The sequence below is a fragment of the Pantherophis guttatus genome, chromosome 5 (assembly GCF_059756535.1).
Source record: "Pantherophis guttatus breed Tessera chromosome 5, ASM5975653v1, whole genome shotgun sequence".
Lineage (NCBI taxonomy): Eukaryota > Metazoa > Chordata > Lepidosauria > Squamata > Colubridae > Pantherophis > Pantherophis guttatus.
The window spans coordinates 81,073,157-81,089,668 of NC_142067.1; the positions used below are offsets into that span (position 1 = coordinate 81,073,157).

Sequence of the window (16,512 nt, forward strand, 5' to 3'; positions counted from 1 at the left end):
GCCAGATGGATGGTGACCCTACATAATGCCAACGCACCAGAACTGCGGAATTTCAACCATTTCATGATGGCCCTGCGACGTCGGTTCGAGGACCCACTGGCAGATCGCAAAGCACGTGACCGCATTAAGGTGGTGAGGCAGGGGCGACGGCCAGTAGCAGAGTATACTGAAGAATTCTGGGACCTCGCGTGTCGTGTGCACTGGCTGGAAGGTATTTTGGTGAGCTGTTTTAAGGACGGACTGAGTGATGATCTATACAATGCCTGCGTGGCCCGAGGGGCACCGAATGACCTACATGAATGGTATGTCACCGCCGAAGAAGCTGAGATCGATATGGCCAGAAACCAGTATCGAGCGGGACGAGCATGGAAGAAATCCTCACCCCAATGGAAGCAAGAGCCCCACAAACCACAAACCGCATTCTCCCCGAGATCTTCAGCCTGTTTCAAGTGTGGAAAAGAAGGGCACCGAGCTGCAGAGTGTCGTTCGCAAACACCCGCCCGGAACCACCCACCGGGGGAGGGTCCTGGAAAACCGGGTCGGCGTGGGAAGGAGACTGCCCTGAGGAGCAGGGAGACCGTAGAAGCCCCATCCCCTCCCCTCTTTGGGGAAGAAACCCTGGCATCTGAACAGGAGGAATCACACTCGTTTGGAAGCGATCCAGATGATGAGCCACTGGTAAGCAAACCAATTAAACCGCTTACCCTCCCCTTAAGACTATTTATCCCAAACCAGGACAGGGAGATAAGTATCCCCACCCTAGTGGATTCGGGGTGCACCCGTTGTTTGATCAGCCCAACCTTAGTAGGGAAGTTAGGGATTAACGTAAGAAAGCTGAAAACCCCCATTGCTTTCTGCCAACTAGATGGGTCAATAGCAGGAGGGGAGCCAGCTTCTCTGGCCACCGTGCCTCTACATATAGGCATTGGAAGCCACGAGGAAAGGCTTACCTTTATAGTGGCACCTGGCATGGAATGGCCGTTGTTTCTGGGCCTTGCGTGGCTAAAAAGATGGAACCCACAAATCAATTGGAATCAAGGCATCATAAAATTTCAGAGGAAGGTGACTTTTGCTGAGTATCCACATAAAGGACTTGAGGGGGCAGAGAATCGAGAAACAGCCATGCCTGGTCATGCCACACCAACTGAGGGCATACCCATAGAATACAAGGATTTAGCTGAGGTTTTTAGCGAAAAAGCCTCAGATGAGCTCCCCCCCCACCGTGCCACTGACTGTGCAATAGAAATCTTACCCGGTGCGAAACTCCCTAAACCCAAGATGTACAGCATGTCACCGAGGGAGTTGGAAGAGCTGAGAACATTCATTGAGAAAAACCTAGCAAGGGGTTTCATCAAGCCAGCCCGACCAAAAATTGCAGCCCCAGTGTTGTTTAGAGAGAAAAAAGATGGTTCAAAACGCTTATGTGTTGACTATCGAAACCTTAATACTATCAGTGTGCAGAACGTGTATCCTCTCCCCCTTATGAAAGATATGTTAGCACACCTCGCTAAAGGGAAAATTTTTTCAAAGCTGGACTTAAGGGAGGCTTACTACCGTGTCAGAATTAAGGAAGGGGATGAGTGGAAAACGGCATTTAACACCCCCCTCGGCTGCTACCAATTCAAGGTGCTCCCCTTTGGGTTACAAGGAGCCCCTGCAGTGTTTATGCAGTTAATAAATGAAGTGCTGCATCAGCATTTATATTATTATTATTATTATTATTTATTGAATTTCTTTTTTTTTTTAATAGAAACTTTATTGAGGTTTTTTACAAAACAGAAAAAATTAAAAAAAATAAAAAAAAAAGAGAAAAAGGAAAAACAAACATTCAAACAGAAACATAAAACACATAAGTATAATAACACTTTCAATTTGTATCGGATGTGCAGTGTTTTAACTATTTACATAAATAGTACTTGGTGACATTTCAACTCACTTTTAACCAATATTTAACACACCTTTAGATCTTTCTTTCATTTTGTCATGCAACCACTTGTACCACCTTTCCCATACCATATAGTAAACTGACTTCTCATCATTTAATTCATAAGTTAATTTAGTCATCTCTGCGCACTCGAGTATTTTCTTAATTGTAAGCTCTTCTGGTGGTTGAGTTTTCTCTTTCCAGTACTGTGCGTATGCCAATCTAGCGGCTGTAATTATGTGGATCATTAAATGTGTCATTTCCTTTCTATATGACTTCTTTATTATTCCCAGGAGGAAAATCTCTGGTGTTAGTTCAATATCTTCGTCAATTATTTCTTGTAACCACCTCCTAATTTTACTCCAGTATCCTTTCGCTTCAGGGCATGTCCACCACATGTGAAAGAAGGTGCCTTGACCATGGCCACATTTCCAACAGTTGGGATGTATATTGGGATATATTTTTGCAAGTCTGGCCGGGGCTAGGTACCATCTATGCAACATTTTGTAATGGTTTTCCTTATATGCCACCGCTCTAGTGAGTTTAAGATTTCTGTTCCATGCCTCCTCCCATTCCCCAAAATTTATATCGCGTCCTATATTTTTCTCCCATGCAATTATTTGGTTCTTTGTGACATCTTCGAACTTATCGTCGCCTAATAGATAATTGTATAGTTTTGCCAGAATCTTTTTATTTGTTCCCATCAGGACTTTATCCAATCCATTTGGTGCAAGTTCTAAACCGTATTGTTCTTTGTCTCTCTGATATCTGGATTTTACTTGTGAGTAGGTCCACCAATCTAAAATTATTCCTTGCTCTCGTAAGGTGTCATTTGGCTTAAGCCTCCCTCCTTCGTCCAAAATATCTTTGTATCTGCCCATTTTCTCCCTCTCCCACCTATTTGGGTGGGTTAGGGCCTCCATCGTTGAGAGCCAATTTGGAATTTTTTTGTAATATTTCTGCCTAATCTGAGTCCATGTTTGTATCAGGGAGTCTCTAATTTTATGTCTATGGAAATGTGTCTTCCTTTTCTTCTCCGTGTCCCAAATGTGGGCATGCCAGCCTTTTTGCAAGTCATGGCCTTCTAAAGTGAGAATCCTCTCATTTTCCAGGGTGATCCAGTCTCTTAACCAAACTAGCTTAGCTGCCCTGTAATATGTTTCCCAATCCGGGAGTCCAAATCCGCCTATATCTCTTTTGCCCCTTAAAATTTTAATGGAAAATCTCGATTTTTTCCCCTCCCATATAAATTCCCTGATGATTTTGTCTAATTCTAAAAAAAAATTTTTATCTAAATTTATCGGTATATTTTGGAATAAGAATAATATTCTGGGGAGGATGTTCATCTTAATTGTGGCTATCTTGCCCAAGAGTGATAATCTTATTTTTTTCCAGCTATCTAGGTCTTGTTTCATTTTTCTAATTAAGGGAATATAATTGTCATCTTTCAGGGTCGAACATCTTGATGTAATCCAAATTCCTAGGTATTTAATTTTTTTGGCAACCTGTAATCCTAATACTTCTTCTATCTCGTTTTTCTGGCTCTCGGTTGTGTTCTTGATCAATACTTTGGTTTTAGTTTTGTTCAGTATAAAGCCTGCCACCTCTCCATATTTACTTAATTCCTCTAATACTTTAGGTCCTGATTCTATGGGGTCTTCAAGGATTAGAGCTACGTCGTCCGCAAATGCTTGCGTCTTGTAGGTCTCCTTCCTAATCTTCAATCCTTTTATTTCCTCGTTAGTTCTAATTTTCCGGAGAAGAACTTCTAGGGCCAAAATAAACAATAAGGGGGATAGGGGACAACCTTGCCTTACTCCCTTACTAATTTGGAATGTTTTGGTCCTATCCCCATTCACCAGGATGCTCGCCTTTTGGTTATTATAAATAGATTTAATCATCATTTCAAAATTTGTTCCGAATTTCATAATCTCAATTTGTTTAATCATAAATTTCCAGTTTAGATTGTCAAATGCTTTTTGAGCATCGACAAAGATCAGAGCCATCTGTTTTCCGGGGTGTTCTTCATAATACTCTAATGTATCTAGCACGATTCTCAAATTATCCCTAATTTGTCTCCCCGGTAAAAATCCGTTCTGGTCTTTGTATATCCAATTATTTAAAATCTTTTTCATTCTTTCTGCCATTATACCCATGAATAATTTGTAGTCAGTATTTAGGAGCGAAATTGGTCTATAATTTTGGATTTGTTTTAGGTCGGCACCTTCTTTCGGCACAAGTGTAACATGCGCCTCTTTCCATGACTCTGGAATTTTATGGTCTAGCAATGCGTCATTGAAAATTTCTACTAATTTCGGTTGGAGTGTTTCTTCTAATTTTTTATATATTTCCCCTGGGAATCCGTCAGGTCCTGGCGCTTTATTATTTTTCAATTTGGAGAGGGCTGTTTTTAATTCTTCAATTGTGATCTTTCTGTTGAGCATTTCTTTCTCATCATCAGTTATTTGTGGGAGCTCTGCTTTTATCAGATATTGTTCTATTTTATCATCCGGTATCTCCTCTTCTTTGTATAGGGATTCGTAGTATTCTCTCACCCTATCCCGTTTTCCTTCCTCGTTAGTCAATAATTCGCCCTTAGAGTCTTCTAAGGTATGAATTATTCCCCTTTCATTTTCCTTTTTTAATTTATAGGCCAGCCACCTGCCTGATTTGTTAGTATTCTCAAAAGGATATTGTTTCGTTCTTTTCATTCTTTGTGCCAGCTCTTCTTGCTCCATGATATTTACTTTATGCTTCCACATCATCCAATTTTCTTTGGCAGCTTCATCTTCTGGGTTATCTTGGAGTTTTCTTTCTGATTCTCCTATATGATTTAAATAGTCTTCCAGGATCTTCCTTTCTTCTTTATTTTTATGTGCAGTATATGAAATCGCGACTCCTCTCAGATAGGCCTTCATTGTATCCCACACTATTGCGCGGGATGTGCCTTTGTTTTCATTTTCCTTAAAAAAGAGGTTTATTTCTTCTTTGAATTTTTGTATACAGTCTTTGTCGCCCAATAATTTAGCATTTAACCTCCACCTCCGTTGGTATTTTCTCTGAACAAGCTTCCATCTAATTTCTAGTGGATTATGATCTGCCCAGTCATTTGGGTTAATTACAGCTGTTCCAATTTCTAACCCCAAATTCCTACTAACCCATGCCATGTCAATTCTGGACCATGACTTTTGTGCATTTGAAAAGAAGGTATATTGCCTATCGTTTGGATGCAAGGTACGCCAAATGTCAATTAAATCTAATTCATCGACTAACTCGAAAAAGGCTCTCGGTAAATTTGTCCTTTTATTTTTTTTTTCTTTATTGCTCTTGTGGTCCTTCTCCGGATCCACAATGCCATTAAAATCCCCTATCATACAAATTTCGTTATATGCCATTTTCACTAATTGTTCATGGAGTTTCTTAAAAAATTCTCCCTGTTTTTTATTTGGGGCATAAATGCCCACTAATAATACCTTGGAATTCCCTCTCTTAATTTCAATCATGAGGATTCTACCTTTTGTATCTTTGAATTTCAATTCTGCTTCAATTCCTTTTTTTACGTAAATTACCACCCCCCTCTTCTTTTTCTCTGCTAGCGAATCGAATGTTTGACCGAATTTTTTATATTCTAAACATTTACTCTCTTCTTTTTTTATGTGTACCTCTTGTAAACACATTATATCAACATTTTGTTTGCCTAATTTTGTTAATATTCTTTTCCTCTTTTTGTAATCATTTAGTCCATTGACATTTACGGATATTAACTTCAGGTCATTCATCTCTATACCTCTATCTGATTATAGGTTCTTGTTTGTTTCTTACGGCCCTTACTGGTCTTGTTTTCTTCTCTTTGGCTTCTTCTTCTTCTTCTGTCTTCTCCTCTGCAGTTGCTTCGTTCGTATTCTGTTGGTGTGGGGCTTCCTCCTCCACTACTGCTGTTTCTAGTTCTTCCTTGCTACCCTGCTCTTCTTCCACACCTCTCAACTGATCAAGGAAATCTTGTGCTGTACTCAGGCTTTCTATTTTGATTTTTCTTCCTTGCCAGGTTATTAGTATCCCTTCTGGGAGAAGCCACCTGAATAGTATCTTTCTTTTATTCAACTGTATGGCTAGAAATCTGTATCCCTTCCTCATCTCCCGAACTCTTCTTGGTATCTGTTTTAGAATTATTATTTCTTTTCCTCGATATGTTATCTGTTCGTCTCTTGCCATGTTGTATAGAATATCTTTAACTTTTTTCCGTGCGAAGCGGATATGTACTTCTCTAGGGAGCTTGTTCCTTCTTGCGTAGTTGGTCTGGACCCTGTATACGTCGTCCAGTTCCCTGATTATCGCCTGTTTGTCTTGGTGAAGTGCATCCGCTATCAGCTCGGCCATCTTTTCACCTAGGTCTTCCTCTTTGTCCTCGACAACATTCTGAAATCGCAAATAGAAGGAAGCCTGGTCCATCTCCAATTGGATTATTGAGTCTTCTAACTCTTTATTTTGGCTTGTTAATGTTTGATCCACAATATCTAATTTCTTTTCAGTTTGGTCAATTCTTGTTTCAGCTTTTTGAATTCGTTGTTCATTATTGACTATTGATGTTTGGATTTCATTCATTTTCTGGTCCAATGCATGTATGTCTGATTTTAATTCGGCATGGTTATTTAACAGTTTTTCCTGCATTGCCATCATCGTTTCTTGGATCAAGGTTAATGATGCTTGCAGAGTTTGCATTGCCAGGCTTTCTGTTGATTTTAGTGTCGCCGGAGAGGTTGTCGTTATAGTGGGATTAGAGGGAGTCTTTTTTCCTGTTTTCCCCGCTGTGAGTGACATACTTGTCATTTCTTTCAAAATTTTCTTTTGCTCTCTAATTATCCTGTCGATGTTACTCCAAATTCTCATTCGCCAGTTAGCGCCTCTATTATCTTTTTTTTTTTTTTAAGTATATATTTATATATATATATTCCTAAATCTAATTTTTCCTTCTAAATTTATATACAAGTATAACTAGCTTAATAGATATGGGTTAAACAGTTCAATACTATACAATCAATATATCAGTTAATCAACAAGTCACAATCAATGTATCGATATAGCAATTAATTTGGCTAAATATTGTACTTTTAAATGCTTATAGTACTATAAATACTGTAAATGGAAATTTATGAATACTTGATTTTAAATACAATTACAATTTTAAATACTATAAAAATACTAATAAATACTGTAAATGCTAAGCAGCGGAATATAAATAGCAGATTTAAAATATCATAGCTTGAGAGTATATTATATATATCTAGACCAAGAAAATACTGAAATTCTTATATTACTAAATATTAATAAGTTGATATATAAAATATGTAAAGTTACTATAGATACAAGTGAGTATATTTAGATAATTAATTAAATGAATGCAAATCAAATAACACTGTATACTAGTATATCTTATAAGCAAGTCAAGTCAAGACTTAAATAGCCTAAAAATTAACAATTCTTATTAATGACACTATTACTATGTAGAAGGTCAGGGGGTTGAGGACAGCGTTATAAAAAGTAAAAAGATTAAAGAGGAAGGCTATCAAGATACAATAAGGGACAAATGGTATTTTCCACAAAGATAAAATTTTTTGATTTTGATTTTTTTTTCTCACTCAGTCATCAATCTCCTCCAATCTCCTCCAATTCTTCCTTAGCCACAGCCAAAGCTCTATGATAAATCTCGCAGCTAGATTGTCTCTATGCCTGTCCTTTTCAGCTTTTGCTCTGTCAGGCTTCTTTAATGGCTGCACTTCCTGTTCTCCGATACAGGCAAGTAAGATCCGATCTTCAGCTTAATTCACCTTCCCGCTATGGCCAGCAAATGAGGAACAAAATTTTCCTGAGTTCTTATGTGTTCCTTGCTCCACCAAACCTCTTTTTACGCAGACAGTTTCAGCGCCCTCAGACTTTCCTTTTCTGCGCCGGCTAGACGAGCTCTGTGCCTTGGCAAACTGCTCTTTGATCTCCAGCGCCGCTCGTTTCCACTCTGAGCCCCTCGCTCTCGTCTACGCCGACCCCTTTTTGATGTTTAAATCCACATAGGCAGGGAAAGCAGGTTTCGATCACGCCACTGCCACCTCCGATCTTCCTTGCTTCCTTCTAGTTGTCAGCTCCCCACAGCTTCAAGTCAGCCATTAAAAGGCTGACTCACTCACGCTGGTTTGACAGAGCCGCCCGGATTTGCGAGAAGTGCTTGCGCTTCACTTTCTCGCTCGCCGGACTCCCTCTATTGTCCGCGGGGCTCTCCAGGTCCCGCGCCCCCGAAGGGATCCCCAAAACGTGGTGACAGGCGGTGTTGAGGAGTAGCGATCACTCACTCAGCACCATATCGCCGCAGCTCACCAACCGGAAGTCCTCTATTTATTGAATTTCTATACCGCCCTACTCCCAAAGGACTCAGGGTGGTGTACAGCCATGAAATAAAACACATAAATATACAAAATTTAAAATCGAATAAAATGAATTAAATAAATTTGGCTGAATTAATACCCATAATTTAAAATACCCATAATTTTAAAATACATTAAAAATTTAAAATTTACACTTAAAAGGGAGAAAATTTAGGCGAGGCCCGCTTGATGAAATAAAAGCGTCTTCAACTCGCGGCGGAAGGTGCGCAGATCCGGGATCCTCTGTATCTCTGGGGGGAGCTCATTCCAGATCGTCGGTGCCCCCACAGAGAAGGCTCTCCCCCTAGGGGCCGACAGCCGACATTGTTTGGCCGACGGCACCTGGAGGAGCCCTTCTCTGTGGGAGCGTACTGGTCGGTGGGAGGCTGTTGGTGGTAGTAGGCGGTCCCGTAGATAACCAGGTCCTAAGCCATGGAGTGCTTTAAAGGTGGTAACCAGAACCTTGAAACGCACCCGGAAGACCACCGGGAGCCAGTGCAGCTCGCGCAGGAGAGGTGTTACATGGGAGCTCCATGTTGCTCCCATAACCACCCGCGCGGCCGCACTCTGCGCCAGTTGGAGCCTCCGGGTGCACCTCAAGGGGAGCCCCATGTAGAGAGCATTACAATAGTCCAGACGAGAGGTGACGAGGGCATGAGTGACTGTGCGTAACGAGTCCCGATCTAGAAAGGGACGTAACTGGTGAATCAGGCGAACCTGATGAAAAATCCTCCCGGTCACGGCCGTCAAGTGCTCTTCTAAAGACAGCCGTGAATCCAGGAGGACGCCCAAGTTACGAGCCCTTTCCGTGGGGGCCAATGATTCGCCCCCAATAGCCAGCGATGGCGCCAGCTGACTATATCGGGACGTCGGAAACCACAGCCACTCGGTCTTGGATGGGTTGAGCCTGAGCCCGTTTCTCCCCATCCAGATCCGTACGGCCTCCAGGCACTGGGACATCACTTCAAGGGCATCGTTGGGGTGATCCGGGGTGGAGATGTACAGCTGAGTGTCGTCAGCGTACAGATGGTACTTCACCCCGAAACCACGGATGATCTCGCCCAGCGGCTTTACATAAATGTTGAACAGGAGGGGCGAGAGAACCGATCCCTGCGGCACCCCACATATAAGGGGCCTCGGGGTCGATCTCTGCCCCCCTGTCAACACAGACTGCGACCGGTCAGAGAGAAAGGAGGAGAACCACCGTAAAACGGTGCCTCCCACCCCCACCCCTTCCAGCCGGTGCAGCATGATACCATGGTCGATGGTATCAAAAGCCGCTGAGAGGTCTAACAGGACCAGGACAGAGGAACAACCCCTGTCCCGAGCCCTCCAGAGATCATCAACCAACGCGACCAATGCCGTTTCCGTGCTGTACCCAGGTCTGAAGCCCGACTGGAACGGATCTAGATACGACGCTTCATCCAGGTACTGGGGTAGCTGTCGCGCAACCACACTCTCAACAACCTTCGCAACGAAGCAAAGGTTGGAGACTGGACGATAGTTAGCCAATACTGCCGGGTCCGGGGAAGGCTTCTTGAGGAGAGGCCTTACCACCACCTCTTTCAGGGCGGCGGGGAAGACACCCTCACCCAACGAAGCATTTATAATCCCCTGGAGCCAGCCTCGTGTCACCTCCCGGGAAGCCAGCACTAACCAGGAGGGACACGGGTCCAACAAACATGTGGTCGCGTTCAATCTACCCAGAATCCTGTCCACGTCATCTGGGGTCACAGGATCAAACTCATCCCAGATAACAGTCTCAAGACCTGTCTCCATCACCCTCTCTGGATCTATCGCGTCAGAGTCCAGACCTGCCCGAATCTGAGTGATTTTGTCATACAGATACTGAACAAAATCCTCGGCTCTTCCCTCCAAGGGGTCCTCCCGCGCTTCCTGGTGGAGCAGGGAGCGGGTCACCCTAAACAGGGCGGCCGGGCGATTATCTGATGACGCAATAAGAGCAGCAAAATGAGAACACTTTGCTGCTTTTATCGCCACTAGGTAATTCCTAATATGAGATCTTACCAGTGTTCGGTCAGATTCAGAAAGACTAGCCCTCCAACAGCTCTCTAGGCGTCTTTTCCGGCGCTTCATCTCCCTCAGCTCCTCGGTGAACCAAGGAGCCAGGCGAGATCGGCGCCGGGTCAGAGGCCACAAAGGCACGACTCGATCCAGGGCTCCAGCCGCCACCCTATCCCAGGCGGCCACTAGGTCCCCAGATGAGGCGTGAGCCAGAACCTCCGGGATTGGCCCAAGTTCCATCTGGAACCTATCAGGTTCCATCAGGCGCCTGGGGCGGTACCATCTTACCGGTTCCGCCTCCCTGCGGCGGGGTGCTGCGGTTCGAAGGTCAAGGCGAAGGAGCGAGTGATCTGACCATGACAAGGGCTCGATGACTATATCCCCTATCTCAAGATCACTCAACCACTGTCCAGAGACAAAAACCAAGTCCAGTGTGTTTCCCCCAGTGTGCGTAGGGCCATGAATTAGTTGGGTCAGGTCCATGGCCGTCATGGAAGCCATGAACTCCTGAGCCACCTCAGACGCTTCACCGACAGATGGCAGGTTGAAGTCCCCCATGATCATAAGCCTAGGGGTATCAATCGCCCCCGCGGCTATAACGTTGAGTAGCTCAGGCAAGGCCGCTGCCACGTGGCAGGGAGCCAGGTACGTAACCAGAAGGCCCATCTGCACCCCATGACCCCACTTCACAAGGAGGGACTCACATCCGGCCGTCTGAGGAACAGTGGCCTCCCTCGGACCAAGAACATCTTTAATGATAACTGCCATGAACTCCCGAGCCACCTCAGACGTCTCACCCACGGATGGCAGGTTGAAATCCCCCATGACCATAAGTCTGGGAGTATCAACCGCCACCGCGGCAATAACGTTGAGTAGCTCGGGCAGGGCTGCCGCCACGTGGCAGGGAGCCAGGTACGTGATCAGCAAGCCCATCTGAACCCCATGGCCCCACTTCACAAGGAGGGACTCACAACCGGCTGTCTGAGGTACAGTGGTCTCCCTCGGCCTAAGGCCTTCTCTAATAATAACCGCTACTCCCCCGCCCCTCCCCCGCGACCTTGGCTGATGGAATGCGTGGAAACCTGGTGGGCACATTTCTACCAGAGGAACCCCTCCCTCTGGGCCCAACCAGGTCTCCGTAATACCCGCCAGGTCCGCTCCCCCCTCGTAAACAAGATCACAAATGAGGGGGGCTTTATTTACTACAGACCTGGCGTTGCACAACATCAGGCGAAGGCCCGGGCCCTGGAGGTCTGAGCTACCTGGAGAACGGGTGGAGCCTTGGGGGCCGGAGCACTCTACCGCTTGAAGACAGCGGGTGCGTGCTCCCTTAACATGATATGGCCCCCTGCTCCCGCCATATCTAAGTCTCCCACACACAGTACCGATGGTAGAAACGCAGTCTGGACCAGCTCGACCCCCTCCGGATCCCCCACCACCCCCGCCGAACGTCCTGGCCAAGCCCGATTCTCCCCCTAGTGGGTTATCCCCCAAACCCACAACCCTAATTCCAATCCCACCCCCCTCCCAGAACCCCTTAAAAGTTTAAACAAGGACAATTTTAAAAAACCCCGCAGCCCCCTCTTTGCAGCATGCCACCTCTCGGGACTCCAGAGCCCGTCATCGAGGTAGGCCCTCGATAGAATGGAGGGCCAAGCCTGCGAGAGGGGGGAGTCTCGCAGACCAAGAAGCTCCGCTGCTGAGTACATTAATCATAATGGGTGACACGACCATATCCTGAGGATGTATATACAGGACCGAGGAGAAGACAAAGAGATGGGAGAAATCTCAGAGACATATTTGCAGGACCAAGTCCCCTGTCCCCTCACAACAGAGGACATAGTCCAAAGCCAGGACGACCACAGTTCCAAGGGGGAAATAGATCCAACCACCCTCTCAGGGTGGTTAGGTCAGCTGGACAGCCCCCTCTTGTGGTGGGGTGGCAGCAATGAGCCGATGCATATAGACAGCGTCCAGGGGTCAGGTCCAAAAATCGCCCTCTCACAGCGTTTTGTCCAGTGGTAAAGACCGATGGTAAAGTCCCCTCGCTGGTAAAGTCCCCTCGCTGGTAAAGTGCATATATGTAGAAAGCTGGTAAAGTGCATATATGTAAAAAAGCGTCCCGGTTTAGCCCCCAGGGGCTCTGACACCTGGCCACCCTCTCACGGTGGTCAGGCAATGTCTGGCCCCCTCAGCCGACGGGATGCAGCCATGTACCCCCAGTCTCCCATTCAGGTGGAAAATAGCCCTCTCCAGAGTCAGGGGGGGTTCAGAATAGTAATAGAGCATAGCACCAATGAGTCCCACAGGCTGACAGTTGGTCCAGGTGGGCCCAGTTCTAACGAGGGAACGCTGGGGGAGAGAGAAATGGGGCAAAAATGGGGCAGTTTTCTCGAGCCCCCAGCCCCCCCCCACAACCACAAATTGAGGCCTCCCAGGGCCCAGAAGATCACTCCGGGTCTTTTTCACCCCAACCGTGGTTGCAGGTCTCCCAGTCCTGTTGGTTTGTTGCCCCCCAGCTCCTTTTCCAAAGGGGGGGTCCCCAGCGCCGTCTGACCGTCAGCTTGCCTCCACAGCAACCGCCATCACCGCTGCCCCCGCGCCCTTGTCGCCAGCCCCCGAAAGAGCCTGGCGACGTCCCAGAGATCTTCTGGGGGTGCCCGACACATCTTGCAACCCTTCGGGCAACCCCCCCGGGCTTGGAAAACTCGCTGCGCGGTGGGCGCCTGCCGCTCCAGTTAATTGCTGGCCTCCGGCTGTTAGAAAAACGCCGCCGACGTTGCCGACGCCCAGCTGATCAGCCTGACGCTCCGTGCATCGCCCCCTCCTCTCTGCTCAGTCACGGAGGGAAAGAAAACCCTCTCCATGCTGGCCAGGAGCTCCCCTGACTGGTCCTGGGGTCGGAGCTCTTCAAAATGACCCCCAAAGGACCCAAAGGGTAGGTCGGCGCCCCATCCTCAGATCGCGATCCCAGCGGGCGCCGCCATCTTGGACATGCGCAGGAGGATTGATATAAGGGGGTTCTGGTCTATTTGGACGACATTTTAATCTATACCGAGACCAAAGCAGAACATATAAAACTAGTCAGGGCAGTTTTAAACAAACTCCGCGCTGCCAAACTTTATGCCAAACTTTCCAAATGTGAATTCCATCAAGAGAAGATTGACTATTTGGGATACCGAATTTCACACCAGGGGGTTGAGATGGATCCTCTAAAAGTGCAGGCTGTACTTGATTGGGACCCTCCACGCACACGTAAACAGTTACAGAGCTTCCTGGGGTTTGCCAACTTTTACCGCCAGTTTATCCCTGCGTTCGCTCAGATTGCCCTCCCCATCACCAAGCTCTTAAAAACAAAGGGGGAGGACAACCCTAAACCAAAGCAACCATTGAACTGGACTATGGAATGCCAGGCAGCATTTGAAAAACTTAAATGGCTGTTCTCAGCAGAACCAATTCTACAACACCCAGACATGGAGAAACCATTTGTCATACAAGCAGATGCCAGTGATGTGGCAATAGGAGCGGTCCTGCTTCAGAAGAATGAGCAAGACCAACTACAACCCTGCGCTTACACATCCAAAAAGTTGAATGAGACTGAGCAAAGGTGGGCTATTTGGGAGAAAGAGGCGTATGCAGTTCGTTGGGCATTGTTAACCTGGCGGCACTTTCTAGAACGCAGTAAGACCCCTTTTGAGGTCTGGACTGATCATAAAAATCTAGAAGCCCTAAAGACCCCAAGGAAACTCTCCCCAAAACAAGTACGATGGGCTCAGTACTTTAAACGGTTTGATTTTACTCTAAAATACCTCCCGGGGGGGGGAACTTTCTGGCAGATGCGCTATCCAGAAAACCGCAATACATTCGTGCAAGGTCAGATGTAATCAAACCTATAGTACAAAACAGTCAACTAGCCGCTAAAGTAGTCACCAGATCCCAGGAAAAACAAGAAACAGTGACAGACAATGACATCACCCAAAATTTTAAACAAGCATTGGCCACTGATGAATGGTTTTTGAACAACAAATCCAGCTGTCTGATGAAAGAAGACTTGGCTTGGGTGGGGGGGAAGTTGTATGTCCCTGCAAGCCAAAGACTATGCTTAATGGTACGGTGCCATGACTCCAAATTAGCTGGACATTTTGGGTTTGTGAAAACTTTACACCTGATTAAAAGACAATTTTGGTGGCCATCACTAAAAAAGGACATAGAAAGCTATGTAGCTAGCTGCCCCATTTGTGCAGCAGCAAAAAGACGCCAGGGGAAATCCCCAGGTCTATTGCAGAAGGTAGCTGAACCTGCAGCGCCTTGGAGAGAAATCGCTATGGATTTCATCGTGGAATTGCCAAACAGTGAGGGAAATACTGTTATTTGGGTTGTGACAGACCTATTTTCAAAACAGGCACATTTTATACCCTGCCAAAAGATCCCAACTGCTAAAAGTTTAGCCAAACTATTCCTAATACACATTTATCGACTTCATGGGGCTCCACAAAGGATCATCTCCGACAGAGGGGCTCAATTCACCTCCAACTTTTGGAGGGCGTTTTTGGGCTTACTTGGTACTGGCCAGGGGTTGAGCACATCTTTTCATCCGTGTAATGGCAATTCTGAAATTTTGAACTCGGTACTAGAACAATATTTAAGATGTTTCATTAATTTTCAACAGGATAACTGGACCGAACTTTTGCCTTTTGCTGAAGTTGCGTTTAATAATGCTGTACATTCAAGCACTGGTTTTACCCCTTTTAGAGTAGCAACAGGCCAGGATTTCAGCCCCATGCCTGAACTACCCACAGAAGAACCCACCATCCCCTCACTTAAGGAGTGGATGGATAATTTGCAAAACACGTGGCCAGTGGTTAGATTAGCCTTACAGGAAGCTAGAGAAGCTTTTAAGATTCAAGCTGACAAGAAAAGGATGGAACCCAAACCTTTTCATATTGGAGACAGAGTATACTTATCTACAAAATTCTTGAAATCATTACAACCATCAAAGAAACTAGGGCCAAAGTTCATTGGACCTTTCCCCATCACTAGAATCATCAATCCAGTAGCAGCTGAACTACTTCTTCCAAAGACACTCAGGCAGATCCACCCAGTATTCCATATCAGTTTACTCAAACGAGAAGTAATCTCATCCCTCAGACCACCTGCATCTACACCACCTGTTCCCATCATGATTGAAGGTGAACAACACTTTGAAATCAAGGAAATCCTTGATTCTAGGATCCACAGAGGGAAAGTCCAATACTTAGTTGCTTGGAAACATTTACCATCAGCACACAATGAATGGGTCGCTAAACACCATGTTAGGGCTCCAATCTTACTGAGAAAATTTCACTCCCAATACCCTAACAAACCTTGTTGATCTACTATCATGAAATCTTGAAATCTTGTGTATATTTGTTTTTTTTTTACAGGTGGACCCTTTTGTTTTCTAAGGAGGGTAGCATGTCAGATCCCTAAAAGTGATACTGCCATTCAAGTGAAGGAAGGGGGGACGTGGATTCGATTTACTAGCATGGCCTGTGTCATCAGATATTTTACAACCTATATCCTGGCGCCAAGGAAGCCTGAGATTCCCTTTACCTGCAGGAATTTATATGATAGCCATGTGGGTTGTCTCACTTTAAAGGGAAGTGGTGGGAATGCATGTTTGTTCAGGTTCTCAAAGGAAATAGTAAAGAAAACATCTTCACACTTGTGTATTGGCTGAAATCTGCATTCTGACCTAAAGGGAGGGGTCTCTACCACTTTAATCCTACTGCTTTGCCTAAGGGCATTCAGATTGTGCTTTAGCTGGATGGTTTTCACTTCTGCTTAATAAAAGAATCCTTTTGAACAACTACGTTTCAAGAGTTCGTACTTTCTTAAGTTGGAAGGAGAGGCGATCCTTACAATATGGTCTTCTAAAGACAGCTGTGCATCCAGGAGAACAGCCAAGTTGCGAGCCCTCTCTGAGGGGGTCAAGAACTCACCCCCAATAGTCAACGATGGAGCTAGCTGGCTATATTGGGACGCCGGAAAGCACAGCCACTCGGTCTTGGAAGGGTTGAGTCTGAGCTTATAAGACAGACTCGTGCCTGAGTCCAAATCGCCGCTTTGCTAGGGAGGATGGCCTTGGACAAACCAATAATTAAGCTAAAG

At 45.7% G+C, this 16,512-nt stretch overlaps 1 protein-coding gene across 7 annotated transcripts in view; it reads right to left on the minus strand.

Moving 5' to 3' along the window:
* Positions 1-16,512, minus strand: part of CDKL5 (cyclin dependent kinase like 5) — a 209,203-nt gene that overhangs the window by 93,984 nt on the left and 98,707 nt on the right. The window lies entirely within an intron of this gene.